At 44.8% G+C, this 16,782-nt stretch overlaps 1 long non-coding RNA gene across 1 annotated transcript in view; it reads right to left on the bottom strand.

Moving 5' to 3' along the window:
• LOC146810008 (uncharacterized) overlaps positions 1-12,663 on the bottom strand; it is a 59,955-nt gene extending 47,292 nt beyond the window's left edge. Inside the window, exon 1 of the long non-coding RNA XR_014965618.1 lies at positions 12,280-12,663. This is a non-coding gene — a long non-coding RNA (uncharacterized LOC146810008). The remainder of the gene's footprint in view (positions 1-12,279) is intronic.
• Positions 12,664-16,782: the final 4,119 nt, after the last annotated feature.

Genomic DNA, 16,782 nt, shown 5'->3' with positions numbered 1-16,782 from the left:
CCTACGGTAGAATTAGCTTATTTCCTAGCAGAGTTTACTGTTACTGATCTGGTGTTTCGGCAAGGCATTTCTTGGTGAATGATTTTGCTATTGGTAGTGATCCTTTGATACGCTGAGTAATGAAGGAAATAAAGCTTAGGCATCCACCTAGGGCTAGGTATGATTATTTCTGGAATATTAATGTTGTTTTGTCTCCTGGCCTGATAATTCCTATCTTTCCAGGAGACAGATATCACAGAATTTGCAACTTTACTCTGTCAAACATCTTTTTGAAGGGTCTTGAATGTTAAGGCATTATAGGTTTGTAATAGGTTTTATTCCCCGGATGGGGTCCATTTTGAGATCTGGAAGAGGACTAAAACCATGTCTTAAAACATCTTTTATCCCTTTTCAAATGACTGCAACAAGTTCTGTGTAGTGAGTTGCATAAGAGTTTATGAACAAAGAATGCTGGAATTTAGACCAGATGGTGAGGATCAGCTATTAATTTCCTATGTTCAAATCTATAGGGCAGTTTCAACAGCTACTATTTCATGATGAGTGAGAGCAGTGATGTTTTAAGCATGAATTGATTTATTCAAGTCTTTCTTCTAGGGGTGCAATGGCCAGTAAAGTGTTTTGGGCAGACATTCTGAAAGCGGCCGACTGGTCAAGTGCTAGCCCATTTGTGAGCTTTTATTTTAAGCCAGTCAAGCATGTGAGTAGTGTGGTGCTGGAGAGCTTTAAACATGCATAATGGTAGCCTCCAGTCTTGTAATGAAATGACGATTCTCCAATTAACATATAGCGAGAATCTTGATTTCATTAACGGCAATGGAGGCTAACATTAGCCCACCCACCACTCCCATTTAATTATCTTACAGTTCTGTATTTGAAGTATTTGTTTACTATTTTTTATTGTGATTTTATCATTAACTTGATGTTTTTCCTTACAGAGGTAAATTATTATTTACTTTGGAACACATTTTGTGGGTGTATCACTTGGTTTCTTGTTTTCCATATAATTCTTTGCAGTAAGAAGACATTCCAGTCAAGCCATTGAACACCTTTTGTTTTCATCACAGCGTAAAAGAGGACTATGCTTAGTGACATTGATCTTGAAAGTTCTTAAAATGGAATGTTTTGTTTATGATGTATTTTATGTTCTTTAAAGGGATGCATGTTGGGGAAGCAATAAAAAGTTATTGTATAATGTTAGCCTCCGTTGTCTTTAATGAAATCAAGATTCTCTCTGTATGTTAATTGGAGAATGGCCATTCTCCAAAAGCCTATAGATTGATATCTGTTGCCCTTCAGCTTTCCTTAATCCAAAATGTATAAAACGTGACATCAGATAACATGGTTACCGGTAACCCAGAGTCAGCCATAAAACAGAGATCAATTTCAGCAATGCTGATGTCACATATTGGTCCCTTAAAAACTTTCTGTTGTACATTGACCGTATCCACTTGAACCGTTAAAGCCACATTGGCTAATTCATCAATCACTTCCGGACCAGCATACCTGAACAGCCGACTCAAATTCCACGCACCCCAAAGGACCCTACAATCAGCCCAGCTCTCCTACGCTGTGGTCCCCCACACCAGAAAGACCAAATCAGGCGGCCGCTCCTTCTCCTTCCTCGCGGCCAGAGCCCCTCAGACAGACAACATCTCTCCCCATCTTCACAAGAAACCTCAAAACCTGGCTCTTTGTCACACCCCCTCCTTGATATACTGGAACCTGCGAAACCCACCTCCCCCAGCGCCTTGAGACCCTCACGGGTGAGTAGTCGCGCATAACAAACACCTGATTGATTTGATTGATTGAACTGTTGAACTAATCTGATTAACAGAAATATTTGATTTAACATTTTTACAGCTATCCAGAAAATGTCTACTTTTTTTACAACCATTACACTTTGTACTAATGGCAGGACACATCGAACTGTTAGCCAAGTGAAACTTAGACCCACCTCTGTAACATAAGTTTGATTTTTTCTTCAAAACAGTTTTTCACTAAAACTCTTTGTAGACTTACTTTTTCGTGTAACAGCACACACATCCACATCACTCATTTGAGACATTTGACATACAAAAGCGTCCTGCTTGTCATCATCAGATAACACTTTACTTAGAAAACATTGCTTTCTCTATATTTCTAGCTAAATCCATAACTTCATCATTTCTGCACCCCAATATTTTTTCCTGATTTTATTTCGGTGAACATTTGAAAACCATTCGATCACCCAAATGAATATCTAGATTGTCACCAGATTTACATTAAGCAGCTAGTACTCAAAAGAGATGCCAGATAATCCTCCACGCATTCATCACCATTCTGTTTTCTCTTGAAGAAAATATGTCTCTTGAGGATCATCTGTGTACGGTTCAGCTAGCAGTAGCCTCAGAACATTCATCCCGCCTGCCAAAGTCTGAAATAGGAGCATACACTTCAGGTAAGTTGTCATATACCTGTAGCCTAGTATCACTCAAATATCAAAGCAGTATATCTCACTTTATCAAATTCAGTTGCATCAATTGAAACCATATAATTCTCAAAGACTCTAAGCCATTTTTTCCTTAGAAATGGTGGTTTGTCAGGATTCTGCAGACATGCTGGAGGTTGCACAACATTACTAGTAGTGGCCATTACAGTGGAAGCAAAAGAAAACTTGACAAGTCAAAATAAAGTTGAATATGAAGAACTAAATGTTTGCAGTGTTTAAATTACTTTAAACAAATCTCTTGTGAAAACACTGTACTGCTTCCCTGAGAGATGATATCCAACCCAACAGGCATCTGGGAGATGCGTCACGTTGTAAAGCCCTGCACCAGAGGTAGGCGTTGCTGCACAGAGGGTTGGCGTTCCGTCGCAGGAACTCCTCCCAAAAGTGGCTGAGTGAAATCTACAAGATTTCCCTTAGCCACTTTTGAGCCCATGCTGCGTCAAAACCCTGCGCCTGCTTGAAGCAGGCGTAAGGATTGGCACAGCATTGTTAAGATAGGGCACCCCAGAGCCTCTTACTTTGGATTCACACGAGGATCGCTTATTTGGATGGCTCCTTGAGTGCCTTTTCAACACCTTCACCACGTGACAGACCACAAAGGGTGCTTTATGATTTTACATAGAAAATGGGAGGAAAGGGAGATATGCCTCATCAATGTTTATGCCCCAAATTCGGATTGTCTGGTCTTTTTCCCAACAGTCATGAAAGCCGCAACCCCATTCCTGGGGGGGGGGTGATCTTAGTGGGTGATCTTAATTGTGTCTTTGATGCACAGTTAGACCAAGAGACCCCTAAAGAAAACACCAATCCTAGAATGACTGCAACACTGTCAGATATAATGCAGGGCATGCAGCTCCGAGATGAATGGAGAATGCGTAACCCTCTGAAATGAGTATTCTCATGTCACACCTTTGCGACTAATACCTTGAGACGGCTAGACTACTGTTGTCTCTCACCTGTGTTGGCCCCAGATGTGGCACAGGTGTCATATATGCCCCGTGACTTGTCTGACTATTCTCCAATCCTGTTAAGCCTGAAGGGGGGTGGTCACTCGGCGGTACCTCTGTGGCGAACCCGAGTAGAGGCACTGAATGATTCCCAATGTGCAGCTACAATACCAGAAGCCCTTTCCCACTACTTCGAGAATAACTGGGGCACAGCGTCCTAAAGATCAATGAAATGGGAGGCCATGAAAGTGGTTCTTATGGGGGTTTCTATTATAACATCTCACGGGGTCAAACATCAATTAGAACGGGATATCTGTACACAAGGCCACCAGCTGGATACACTGTAGGCGTACCTGCTTGTGGCTCCTCAGAACATTGAGGAGTGGAGGCTCTGATGGCGTAGACTATAAAAATTCATATACACAGTGTACCGACAACTCCTACATATAGAGCGGGATAAAACTGGAGCCCTACTACTTAGACTCATTAAATCAGAGCCCTCCGCAACCCTGATATTGCAATTACAAAATAGCAACGGGGACATGATATGCACCCAGGGTGCGATTATGAGCACACTGGCTCAACACTTAGCTACCGTCTACCAAAATAGACTTGCCCTGCCCTAAGAAATATCTGGAGCCGATAGAGATGCCCCAATTAGACCATGATATCGCTTACATGCTAGCGGGCATCCCATCACTAAAGAATGAATGAATGAATGAATGAATGAATGAATGAATGAATGAATGAAATTACACTTATATAGCGCATGGCTACCCTGAGACCTCCCAGCACTGCAGACGAGCAAATAAGGATAGTGGTCAGAAAGCTTAAGGGGACTCCTTAAAGAGGTAGGTTTTCAGAAGTTTCCGAAAAGTCGATAGACTTGGCTCCGTCCGAAGATTGTGCGGAAGGGCATTCCAGAGATTAGAAGCATTGAAAGAGAAAGAACAACCAGCCCATCTAGATCTTCGTATTTTAACAGCAATAGCCAACAAAGAGGAACTGGAACAAAGATTACGCAACAGATGGTAAGGAGTGATGAGAGAATGGATAATGGCCGGGCCCTTACGCCAAAAGGCTTTGTGTGCCAAGCGCATGGCCTTGAATTGTATTCGTGCTCTGACAGGGAGCCAATGAAGGCTCCTCAATGCGGGTTCAGCTGATTGCCTGCGAGGAATCTGAAAAAGCAGGCAAGCCGCATAGTTCTGGATCACCTGGAGCTTATGTGAGGTAAAATGAGGAGATCCCAAGTAAAGGGCATTACCATAGTCCTGGCGACAGACAATCAGGGCCTGGACCATAATCCTCCTCACGTGGAAGGGAAGAAGAGGAAGGATCTTCTGCAATAGCCTCATAAGGCCAAAGCAGGTGGCTGAAAGCTTAGTGGCCTGGAAATCAAAACTAAGAGCACTATCAAGCCAGGCTCCTAATCTGGGGTTTAGGATCTGGAGCGGGACCAAGACAGTCCGGCCAGAAAGAAACAGGGTTGATGGAGAGGGAGTTAAAGAGAAACATGAGCTCGGTCTTATCCCCGTTGAGCTTAAGGTATGAAAGTTCCATCCATCCGGCAACTGCTTCTAGGCATGGACCCAGAGAGCCAGATGACCTCTCGGGGTGGTTTAATGCCACCACGAGCTGAGTGTCATCTGCATAGGTGACAATTTTTATGCCGAAAGGATGGACAATCTCAGCTAGGGGGCTCATATAAACATTAAACAACGTGGGGCTCAGGGACGAGCCCTGAGGTACCCCACAGCTTAACAGCAGCTGGTTAGACACCACATCTCCTTCAAACACCTGGAAAAAACGATCAGTAAGAAAGGATCGAAACCAAGCTAAGGCCGAGCCGGAAACGCCAAGGTGTTTAAGGCAGCACATCAGAATGTTATGATTGACAGTGTTGAATGCGGCACAAAGGTCAAGAAGAATAATTGCCGCCGTGCCGCTCCGATCTACAATCTTCCTCGCCTCCTCAGTTACAGCTAAAAGGGCAGTCTCCATCCCCAGCTGAGGACAAAAGCCAGTTTGAGAGCAGTGAAGAAGATGATTGGACTCCAAGTACTCTACTAACATGGTGTTCACATGTTTCTCAAGCAACTTGCTCAACCAAGGAAGGAGAGATATGGGACGGTAATTGGTCAGATTGGATTGATCAAGAGAAGGTTTTTTTTAAAGCGCCTTCACCCGGGCACATTTCCAAGTAGGAGGACCACACCAGAAGAGATAGATAAATTTAGTATATCGAGGATGACGAGACGAATAGTGTTAGTGACCAGGGTAAGTGACTGAGGACGAGCAGGATCAATGGGAGAGCCTGAAATTACCTTGGACATGATCAGGTCAAGTGAGGTGAAATCTGAGAGAGGAAATTGCTCTAATGAAAACTGAGGTTCCTCGACCGTTTCTGCCATTTGACAGACACTTGAGTCATTATGAAAAACTGGAAAAGATAGATAGATATTCAAATCAAATCAAAGATTACTTTATTTAAACCACAAAGTCATAAAAGTAAACACAGCATGGTAAAAGAGCACATTTTAAAAACAGATATAAAATAGACAATATGGTATAATTCAATATAAAATAAGAATAAGTTACAGAGATAGGAATAACAATCAGTACAGTCGATGGGAACAAGAAGGTCAAGCAAGAAATCATGTGAATCAATTTGGTAATCATAAGTAACTACCATACTAAAGTGCATAAACGTTATTCCAGTTCACAACAATGACCATCACATCAAGCATTTGGTCCTTTTCAGCCATAAGGCATGCCAGTATCTAGATAAACCAAAAACCATAAGTCTGATTGTGTCCGTGCTTAGCAATCTAAGCACCTCCAGATAGTGGCCAGAGCCAACAATTTTACAAAGTGGAAAAATCCACTTGGCCCTCAGCAATTTATATATCGGGCAAAAAAATAGGAGATGAATAATAGATTCAGCACTAGCATTACAAGCAGGACATTGATCTTTATTCTCAAAGTCTGACCTCCAGTTTTTACAAAACATTTCAAGCGGGAGTGTTTTATAGCGGAACTGAAAAAACAACTTCCGAGCCAAGGGAGGGACAATTTCATCCAATGATTCTTCAAAACGAGGTACACATTTGAAATTAAGAAAATTGGTGGTCAAGCTACCCTTGGCGCCAAATGCAATTTGTAGGGATGTTGCTTCCCAATACCGTTCCTTCATCACAGCTCTCGAGATGGTAACCATACTTCCTGGGTCAAACCAGTACCCCATCATTCCAAGCCTCTCTAGGAGAGCCCTCAGAGCTCTAAACCAGGGGACAGATTTAATAATAGTAAATTTCATAAGCTCACAAAGTAGCTCCCGGTATGCACGCAATTCCTCCACAGTCCACAGTCTGTGCCAAAACATCAAGTGCTTATAGCTAATTTTATGGGCCAGCTGTCTGTGTGCCAAGTCAAAATAAAGGGGGACTAGAGACGTGCTTACTGGAAGATTAGTCAAAGATCTAAGAAAACGATTTTCAACAAATGACAAGGGAGCAGTTATACCAGAGCCCCAAAGTTCTGCTCCATAAAGTGCACCCCCCAAAATGTTCATATTATAAATTTCCAATGCTGGTGCTAGCTGCCTTGTAAAAGTATTTCTGTGTATTTTTGCCAGATTTGCTGTTTGAAGGATAAGTTGCAACTTTACTTTATCAATGTGTTGATCCCACCTCAATGTGGGAGTTAAACGAATGCCCAAATAATCAAAAAATTCCACACGCTCTAGCTTGCTACTGCCAGCAAGGACCTGTCTTTTGTTTCGTTTGTCCTTACCCTTCCTAAAAATCATATATTTTGTTTTAGTTTCATTTAACACCAGGCCTCGTTCCTCGCAAAACAGAATAAAATCATTTAAAAGCTGCTGGAGACCTTGAGGAGATTTTGCAATTAAAAGAGTGTCGTCAGCGAAGAGGAGGGCTGGAACTCTTCGGCTGCCCACCTTTGCAGCGTCGCACCCATCCCTATCTAGCCACTTTATAACGTCAGTAATAAAAAGAATAAAAAAGAGTAGGGGCAAGGACACATCCCTGTCTCACACCACAGTCCACAGGGAAAGTGTCCGTAACTTGGTTATTCTCTCCCCATCTGACCTGTGCTGTATTAGATGTGTGGAGTCTAATTAAAATGTCTAAAAGAATAAGTGGCATGCCTAATTGTTTGAGAACCCTCCATAGTTTGGACCGGGGAACTAGATCAAAGGCAGACCGCAGGTCTACAAAGGCCACATAAAGTTCCCCTCCCTTGATTTACACTTCCTTCCAGTATAGGCATAGCAAACGGAAGGTTTGGGCCAGGGTACTAATTTTGGCTCGAAATCCTGCCTGAAGGTCACTCAAGATTTCAGACTCTTTGATCCAGTCCTCGAGTCGAGCTAGTATCTGCTTGCAGAAGATCTTTTGTAAGGAGTCAATAAGACTTATCGGCCTAAAGCTTGAGGGCTTTGTTCTGTCCCCTTTTTTGTAAATCGGGTCGATCTCGGCATTTTTCCATGAAATAGGTATAGGACTACCCCTAAGAATGGAGTTTGATAGTATGCTTATATACCGACCCCATAGGGCCACATCCTCCTTATAAAGATCATTAGGGATTCGATCAGGCCCTGGCGCACGTGCTAGGGTAAAAGAAGCAATTGCAACTCGGGTCTCCTCTAGCGAGATGTGAAGATCAGTTACATCCAGGGCCTCATCAATCAGACTTACGTCTTGACCTACAGGTACCTTGTCCCTAGATTCGCATAGGGTGCAAAAGTGGGTTTCCCAGGCCTCTGGCTGAACCGTAAATTCCAGATGGCACTTATTATCCTTTAACCAGTGTGCTGCCAGACTCCAGAACTTTTTCGAGTCCCTTGCTAGCAAAGCACTCCTTAAAGATGACCAAAGATGGGCCTCCCACTCCTTTTTAGCTTCTTCGATGGCTTTTTTATACTTAGCATAATATCAGGGCGAGATTTTTGCTTTACTGCCTTTAATAATTCCTGCTTTGACAGCCTATATGCCTTTGTATACCAGGCTCCCTGTTTATTTTGTGCATAATGCGGATATGTTCTCTCTCTCGTGTGCGACTTTCCCTGGCTACCCAATAGATCACGGAATTCTCTATAGAGGAGATCATGACTCGTGCCTATCACATCATCGACCTGCTCCATGGTTGATCTAGCGGCTTTCTCAAGGAATGCGGAAACCTTCCCCTTTACTGCACCCAAGACCTCCAGGTGGGCTTCAACCCAGTTCCACTTGATTCTCCTCTGGTTGTTAGCAACCCCGGTCTACGGTCCACCCGGATGCTTGATTTGTAAGGGTAAGAGCAAGGGCGTTATGGTCGCTATCGGCCCTTATGACCACTGCCATGTCCAATACAAGATGCCAATAACTTAAGGATTCAAGGCAGTAATCAATTCTGCTTTCCTGAGCAGTCCTATTAAAGGTAGGGTCCCCTTTTGCATCTGATAGGGTCCTGCCATTGGTAGCCCTGAGGTCATGTTGCAGTGTAAGTGCCAACAGCTGCGCTCCTCTTGCACTCCACCTAACCGGGGCAAGTCTATTTGAGGAACCTGCCATTCACTATCCCATTCATCAGTTAAATCGGGGGAAATTGAGACCAAAGGCTCGAATGTACAATTAAAATCCCCACAAACCAATAACTGAGATTTATGGGAATATTGGGTTAGTGCAGTGTCAAGAATGAGCAGAGTATCTGTTTGAACCATACCTTTCTGTACCCTATTATAGACATTCAAAATTCTAGTTCTAATGCATGCCACTATTGATGCTAACTTCAAGGGCTAATATGTCTTCCGACTCTACCTGCAGCTGTATAGCTTTGCACCAAGTCCAATGTTCACCCAAATGGCTAGACCTCCTGAGGGTCTTCCTCTCTCTTTTCTAGTGGCGTCTTTGGCATAAGTTATAAAGCCAGTTCGATACGGGCAAGAAAGACTCCACGTTTCTTGAAATAGAATGATATCAAAGGAGTCTATAAATGAACACCAATCTAGGTCTACCATTAGCTTATTAATCCCTGCCACATTCCAAACCAGAACCTTAAGGGGGGGTGACTGCGACATTGCTGCTATCCGAACATTGGGGCTAATTTGTTCCCCTAAATGCAAGCCCACCCCAAATTCAGCAATGGGAACACAATCAATATTAGTAACTACATCTGGTTCCGGGGCACAAGCTAGGAAAGAAGAATTTGTGACTGGGGATCTAGATTCACTGGAACCAATCCCCAAGCAAATGCTTTGGAAGATTTGAGTTAGGGGACTTTGAGGGGCATGATTATCCATGTGTGAAGACATTTTCAATTCCTGAGGTCAGCTAAACCTATTCCCATCAGCCCTATTAAATAAAAAGGACTTACAAGGGGCCTCCTCCAGCTCAGTAAGAAACATAGCTTCCCGTGGGGCGCAGATGGGGACCAAGGAAATTGTAGGTAAATCATCACATAGAGGTCTATACCTAATGGTTATGCTGGAGTTCTTGGGAGGGATCTTACAGACCTCCATGGAAAGCAAACCAGTGATAATGGTAGCATCATGAAAAGTAACCTCAATCATGTCCCGGGTGGTGTTTGGCATAGATAATCTTCTAGCCATTCTAATATCTTCCCTGATTATTGCATAGCATTGGCGTATATGTCTAAACCAGTGTGTGATCTTGTTTATAAGGGACTCCTGATTTTTGGAGATTCTACCATTATGTTTGGGAACTTCCATAAGGAATATTCGGGAGGGGTTTTCCTCCTCTCGTGGTCTCACATAGACACCCTCCCTCACAAACCCCCTTGGAGGTCCCCACCCCTGAGCCTGCATATTGGAGGGGCCTATATCATGAGTAACTTCACCTCTATGAGCATCCTTACTCGATATTAAAACTGGGGTAAAGACCTGGGGTGCCTTTCCATTTTACAGCTGCTGATGAGAGTCACCCGTAGGGAGCATTGAGTTTAACAATCTAGTATAGATAGGGTCTGTGGTACACATTCCCCTTTTATTAACTGCACTACATTCCTTTGGGCTAGTTAGGTCCCTCATCCCTAAAGACTTCTTATGCTGGGGCTCGAGAGCTTCGCCCTTCTTATGATCAAACCTTTCTAGTAGACCAATAACCTTGGCTTTGAGTGAACGGACCTCTGCTCTCAATGCTTCTATTATGTCTATTAATTGCTGTGTCCCACCCGTCGTACTTACTGCCTCCCTGATGTCTATGGGGTTGACACTCCCCACCTCCTCTCGGCCCCCTACTTCCAGCAGGTGAAGAGGGTCAAATCTGTTGGAACATTCTATGCTAGGTAGCGATGCGTGACTCGTGATGGATGGGGAGTCTAGCACCTGTATATTACCTTTCGCGCATGTATCAGGTGCCGTACCTTTGACCTTCCTGCACCTTACACGCTGTTTTCTAAGCGCTCGCGGAGACAATCTTGCAGCCTTTTTCGCAGGAGAGGATTCTGAGGAAGTATCACCCGATGATTTGTCATCTAATACTTTCTTGCACCTTTTTTTAGGTCTAAACATCAGGGGGATCTGTTTTGCAACCTTTTTTGCCGGGGGCGATCGAGGAGAGTGAGAGGACTGTAGACCCGCTGTGTTGTCATTACCAATTTGGGTGCCACCAGGGGACAAAGGACTAATAGTATCTGAATTAGCAATGGTCTGGCATTCTGCTAAAATCAGTTCAATCCTGTCCATAGTCTTATGGCATACAGCTTTAGCTAATCTATCGTGGCCCAAAGATTGAGCCTTCGCTTTCCTCTTGCCCAAATTTTCCAGTGGACTAGGGATATGATAATCTTTTGTCAAGTCTAATACACAGTAGAAAAAAGTGCAAATGCCAATATTATCTATATAGTACAAAATAGTACAAAATGCAGGATACAAAAAAAATGTACAGAACTGGTCACGCAGTGTAGAAGGGCCAGAATGCAAAGTGCAGAGATTTAAAGTGCAAAGTTGAGGTAGGTTTAAATAGTGCAAAGATACAGGGAACAGGTTTTGAATACAATAATAAAAACCAGGCTACGTTGAGTCTAATTTAGTAAAAAGGAGTACAATAAAAATATAATAGCACAAATTAAAACCAGGTAAAAGCAACACCACTTAATAAATGGTAAATACTACTCCCCAACAGCAAAGTAAGAAAGAGGCCTGGTGCCAGGAGTCAAGTGGTCAAGAAGCAGCAGGGGGCACCAAATGAAAGTCAGGGCAATAGTCATACACCAAATCCCCGTGTGTCTCTCACCGGATAGATCAGAGAAGTTCTTACACTTTGGTATTTTCCTACGGGAACAAGATCGCCAGAAGCAGGGAAAAAATGTAAAAAGCCCTGCCCTGCCTCCCTACCTCGTCTGGGGCGAAGGGGTGCAGACGGGCCGATAAGGGCTCAGCTCAGCTGACTCCTCGCTCACAGCTGGAAGTGGAAGGCGGGAGACTCGCGGTGTACCCTGGGACTTAGAGTCCCACCAGAGTGTGTGTCCCTGGAATTTTGCGCTCCCCAAAAAAGAAACTGCCCCCAGAAGTGGCAGTTCCTATTAGCTGTCCGTACACTCCCACAATGCGCACCACCAACCGGGCCTCACCCACACCTGTCACTTGGCGGGAGGGTCAAGCACTTCAGTCTCGGGCAGAACACGGCGAGATGCGGCCCCCTTAGAGATTGTCCCAGTCTCCTCAGATCAGGCCACTTCCGACAATCGCCCACCAAGGGTCCCAATCACGGGGGCAGTACTAATCGCCCGCCAGTCGGGCCAGACTCCCGGATTCGCTAAAGCAATCAGTGCCCCCTCAGCAGCTGAACACAGTCTCAGGGCCGCACCGCCCCTCACCTGTATCTTCCGCTTGCTCTACCAAGGCCCCCAGCACAAAACATCCCAGTGCCGATGGTTACCAGGCTGAACAGCACTCTGCGCGATCTTCCGGGAAAGACCCAAGATGGCGGTTCAGGGGTTCGGCCACGGCCGTCGCCTATACCATGATGTGAGCTCCGGGCTTGCTAACCTGCAGGATTGCCCCTTCGTCAATTCGCTGAACGCTGCCACAGCTCATCCGCATTCGCCGTTCAGTAATCCACCGCCACTCCGCCTGGGATCTATGCCGGAGCCGCGGCGTCGCATAGTATATGACTGCTGGCGAGCAACACTCCTCCTCGACCCAGTTACTGCTGGTAGGCCGTTCACCGGACCTCCCCTCGCACAAACACTCAGGGACAAACTCCGCCGCAGCAGAGCCGGCACCCGCCGAAGCACCTCAGCGCGCCGGCCGACCAACGCCGCAGTGGAGGGGGGCTGGGCTCCGAGTCCAAGACCCAACGCTTGTAATGACCAAGGAGTGTCATTAATGGTCTTCTCAAAAATCCATCCTGCTCATTCGCTGGAAAAATACACTCATCGGAAAAAAAAAAAAGATAGATATTCAGAATTATTTGATGGAAAAATTCCGCAAGATTGTTACAGCGGGTTTGTGCCCCCTCTAAGATTTGGGCTTTCTGAGGTAGAGTTACTAAGGTTTTAGCAATTTGAAAGATCTCCTTAGGAGAGTTTGAGGCTGAGGTAATTTTCTCCTCATAGAAAATGGCTTGGGCGATTTTAATTTCAGTTTTATACACTCTAATTAATTTCCTATAATCTAATTTCCTGGATTCGGAATAGTTCTGCCTCCATCTTCTCTCTGACCTTCTACACATTTGTTTTAATTCTCTTAATTTAGAGGAGAACCAGGGCACCTCCCTTGGTTTGCATTTCCTATAGACGTGTCTATTGGGGATGACTGAATCCAGTGTACTTGTGATCCAATGATTAAAATCAATGTCCAGATCCAGGCCGGCAGTATTAGCTGGTCGGGAAGGTCTAGAAGCTTCAAGAGCAGCAGTCCAGAGGAAAGGTGAAAGCCTCGACCAATTTCGTGCCAGCACTGGTATTTTATTAGAGGGAGGGGCAGGACCACACCCTTCCCAGACTAAGGGGATCAGAAAAGGGTCTGTCCATGGAAGTGGAATAGGAGTACCAACCACCAGTTGTTGTAGGTTACTAAAAACCGGGACAAGAAGATGACCTTTAACCTGGGTGGGTATGAATCCTTTTTGCATAAGTTGAAATGCTGAGAGGTTCATTGAGAGCTCATTGGCCAAATGATCAAAAGGATCATTTAAATGAATATTAAGATCTCCCAGTTCGGTAAAATTAGAAGGAACTAAGGCTAAGTTAGAAATAGAGGTGGAGAGGCTAGTGAGAAACTGTCGTATAGCCCCAGGGGGTCGATAGATCAAAAGGCCAGAAAATGTATTTATCGGAGAGAAATCTATGACGAAGGCCAAGCTCTCACAGTCCACGAGGGTGGTGGTAGTAATACGGCAACTAAAAATCTCGTTAAAAATAATAGCTAGACCCTCACCTCTACTGGTTTTACGATCGGCCCTATGAATTAGGTAGCCTGGTGGGAGAGTTTGGACAAGGACCGGATCAGCTTCACTATGAAGCCAGGTCTCAGTTAGAAAGAGAGCGTCTGGTTTTAACTTATCCAATAACAATGTAAGCTCAGTTGAATGTTTCAAAAGTGATCTGCAGTTCAGAAGAAACAATCTGATGGAAGGAGGGGGAATAACAGAACCCCCTGTATTGGTATGTACTTGAAAAGTAAAATCACAATACATACAGTGAGGGAGACTATTGGCAATATTCATTGCGTGTAAACAATTTGCACTAGAATGTCCTCGCATCCCAATCAAGGATTGAGGGCTGTAACTAAGAATACTTCTCAAGCAACTGCCAGGGGGGGTGGTCCCTGGTCCCGACCGTGCACGGACGGGTGCAGACGGGCTTGCCTTTGGCTGCGCCGCGTCGGACTAAGCATCCGGTTTTATGTCCTAGGGGGAAGCGTCGACTAGAGCGCTAACCTCACTACCGGAAGTGGCCTAGGTCTCCCTCCACACAATCGGGACTTCACCCGCGGTGGACCGGGGAGAGCGACAGAAATATAATGGCAGCCAGTACAAGTGGGTAAAATCCCATAACAGAATTTAATCACGATTTTAAAACATCTAGCAGCATTGGGGTAAGGCTAAAAAACGGAGATTCAAAGATTCAAATATTCAGAGATAATATATAAACAGATCAAGTTCTAACATATACTAAATGCTAACAGCTAGTTTTAGAGCCAGCAAATACACAATTCCTCTGACAAAGCTTTCTGCCCTCCAAACGCGCGTCCGCTGTGCGTCGGACTAAGCATCCGGTTTTATGTCCTAGGGGGAAGCGTCGACTAGAGCGCTAACCTCACTACCGGAAGTTGCTTAGGTCCCCCTCCACACAATCGGGACTTCACCCGCGGTGGACCGGGGAGAGCGACAGAAATATAATGGCAGCCAGTACAAGTAGGTAAAAGAAGAATTACTAGCAGCCATCCAACCACTCAAAACAGCCAAATGACCCAGAAGTGACGGACTCCCTGCTGAGTTCTATCATCAATTTGTGCCGTTGCTAGCAGATAAACTACTAGAAATATAGAAATATATATATTGAGGCCCTTGAAAGACAATCCTTGCCCACATCCATGCAAGAGGTGTTGGTAACTATGGCAATGAAACCTTACAAAAACACACTACTGTCCAGCTCCTACAGCCTGATCTCACTTCTAAATCTCGATGTTAAGCTCCTGAGTGGGATCGTAGCAGCCAGGGTACTGCGTCATATGCCCCACCTTGTACACCTAGACCAGTCCTGGTTTATACCATCGAGAAACACCACACATAACTTGTGAAGCCTGGCACATGTGTGGCATGCCGCGTTCCTTAAGAGCAAGGAATGTGCATTGGCAATGCTTGATATTGAACAAGCATTCGATTCAGTGGAATGGGAGTATGTCTGGGCAGTTCTCCGAAGAATGGGCATGAGACCAGGGTTTATTCAATGGGTCCAACTGCTATATGAAAACCCAACAGCCCAGGTCCAGCTCCGGGACACATTATTAGAACAATTCACATTGACACGAGGTACCAGACAGGGCTGCCCCTTGTCGTTGCTACTTTTTGCGGCAGCAATAGAACCCCTGGCAGCGACACAGAGGGAGAGAATGAGTGGGTGGGGAATCACCTTGGGAGATATTAACCATGTAGTATCCCTATATACCGATGCTACATTGGTATATTTTCGGCACCCGACCCAGGCGGTGCCGGCCCTCCTTACCGAGCTGGAGAAATGTTGGCCATTTTCTGGACTCCATATTAATCCTGGGTAATCAAAACTAGGCCCAGTAGGGAAATTGGTGGAGGAATCGCCGGATGATCTTCCTGAAGTGGGCCTGCCATGGGTAATCGAAGGAATTCTGGGGCATATTATCAACGGCCAGCGATAATTATCGCTGGCCGTTCATAGCGATAGAAAAATTATCGCCAGCTATCGCTGAATATTATCGACATGATAACGCTATATTTACAACGCATAGCGCTATGGCGATAATATTTCAGCGATAGCGGGGTTTTCAATGGAACATCGCTGGTTTTCCAGCGATGTTCCATTGAAAACAGCAATAACATTGCTGATAGGACCCTGTGGTCCTATCAGCATAATCCATATCCCATTAAAAGTATGCCTTAGTCAGGAATTTAACAGGTGTTAAATTCCTGAGTTAAGGCTGAGGTAGCGCGATTTTTTTTATCGCTGCACCTCCTTGTTAATATCGCGAAGCTGCCTTCACGATATTAACATGTGTTGTTTTCACAGCCACGCCTCTTTTGCATCTCATTAGCGATGCGAGGCGAGGCTGTGAAAAAACGGGCTCTACATCAAGGAAACACGCGCTAGCGTGTCCTTGATGATATTGCGATATAATTATCGCCGCTTTTCGCCCAAAAACGGGCGCTAAAGCGGCGATAATTATATCGCCAGCCCTTGCTAATATGCCCCAAAGTACCTGCGGATCCACCTGATTTATTCGGGCCCTTCCTATCTGAAAAACAATATAGGGAGGGCAGAAGAAGGTATCCGCATCTCCATAAGGTTGGTTTTGTAAAAATCTTCCTCTGTCCCTGATGGGGAGGGTGGCGATTATAAAAATGATTATACTGCTCCGTTGCCTCTATGCCCTTCAGCACTCCTTTTACGAAGTTTCCTAGGAGGTACTTTATTACTTTAGAGAGTTTGCTTGTGGAGCTTCTGTGGGAAAACTCTTCAAAGGAAATGGGAGGATGGTCGGTTGAAGGTGTCCAACTTGGAGTTGTACTATATGGCCTCACAACTGCAACATGCGGTCCATTGATTGGAAGAAAATGAAAACTGGGAAGAGCGACTGCTAGCTGGTACGTATGGTGGGGCTCCCCTCCCAGAGCTACTTAT

Source organism: Triturus cristatus, chromosome 7 (assembly GCF_964204655.1).
Source record: "Triturus cristatus chromosome 7, aTriCri1.1, whole genome shotgun sequence".
Lineage (NCBI taxonomy): Eukaryota > Metazoa > Chordata > Amphibia > Caudata > Salamandridae > Triturus > Triturus cristatus.
Note: the sequence above shows the minus strand (reverse complement) of the source record. Positions and strands in the feature narration are given on the sequence as shown.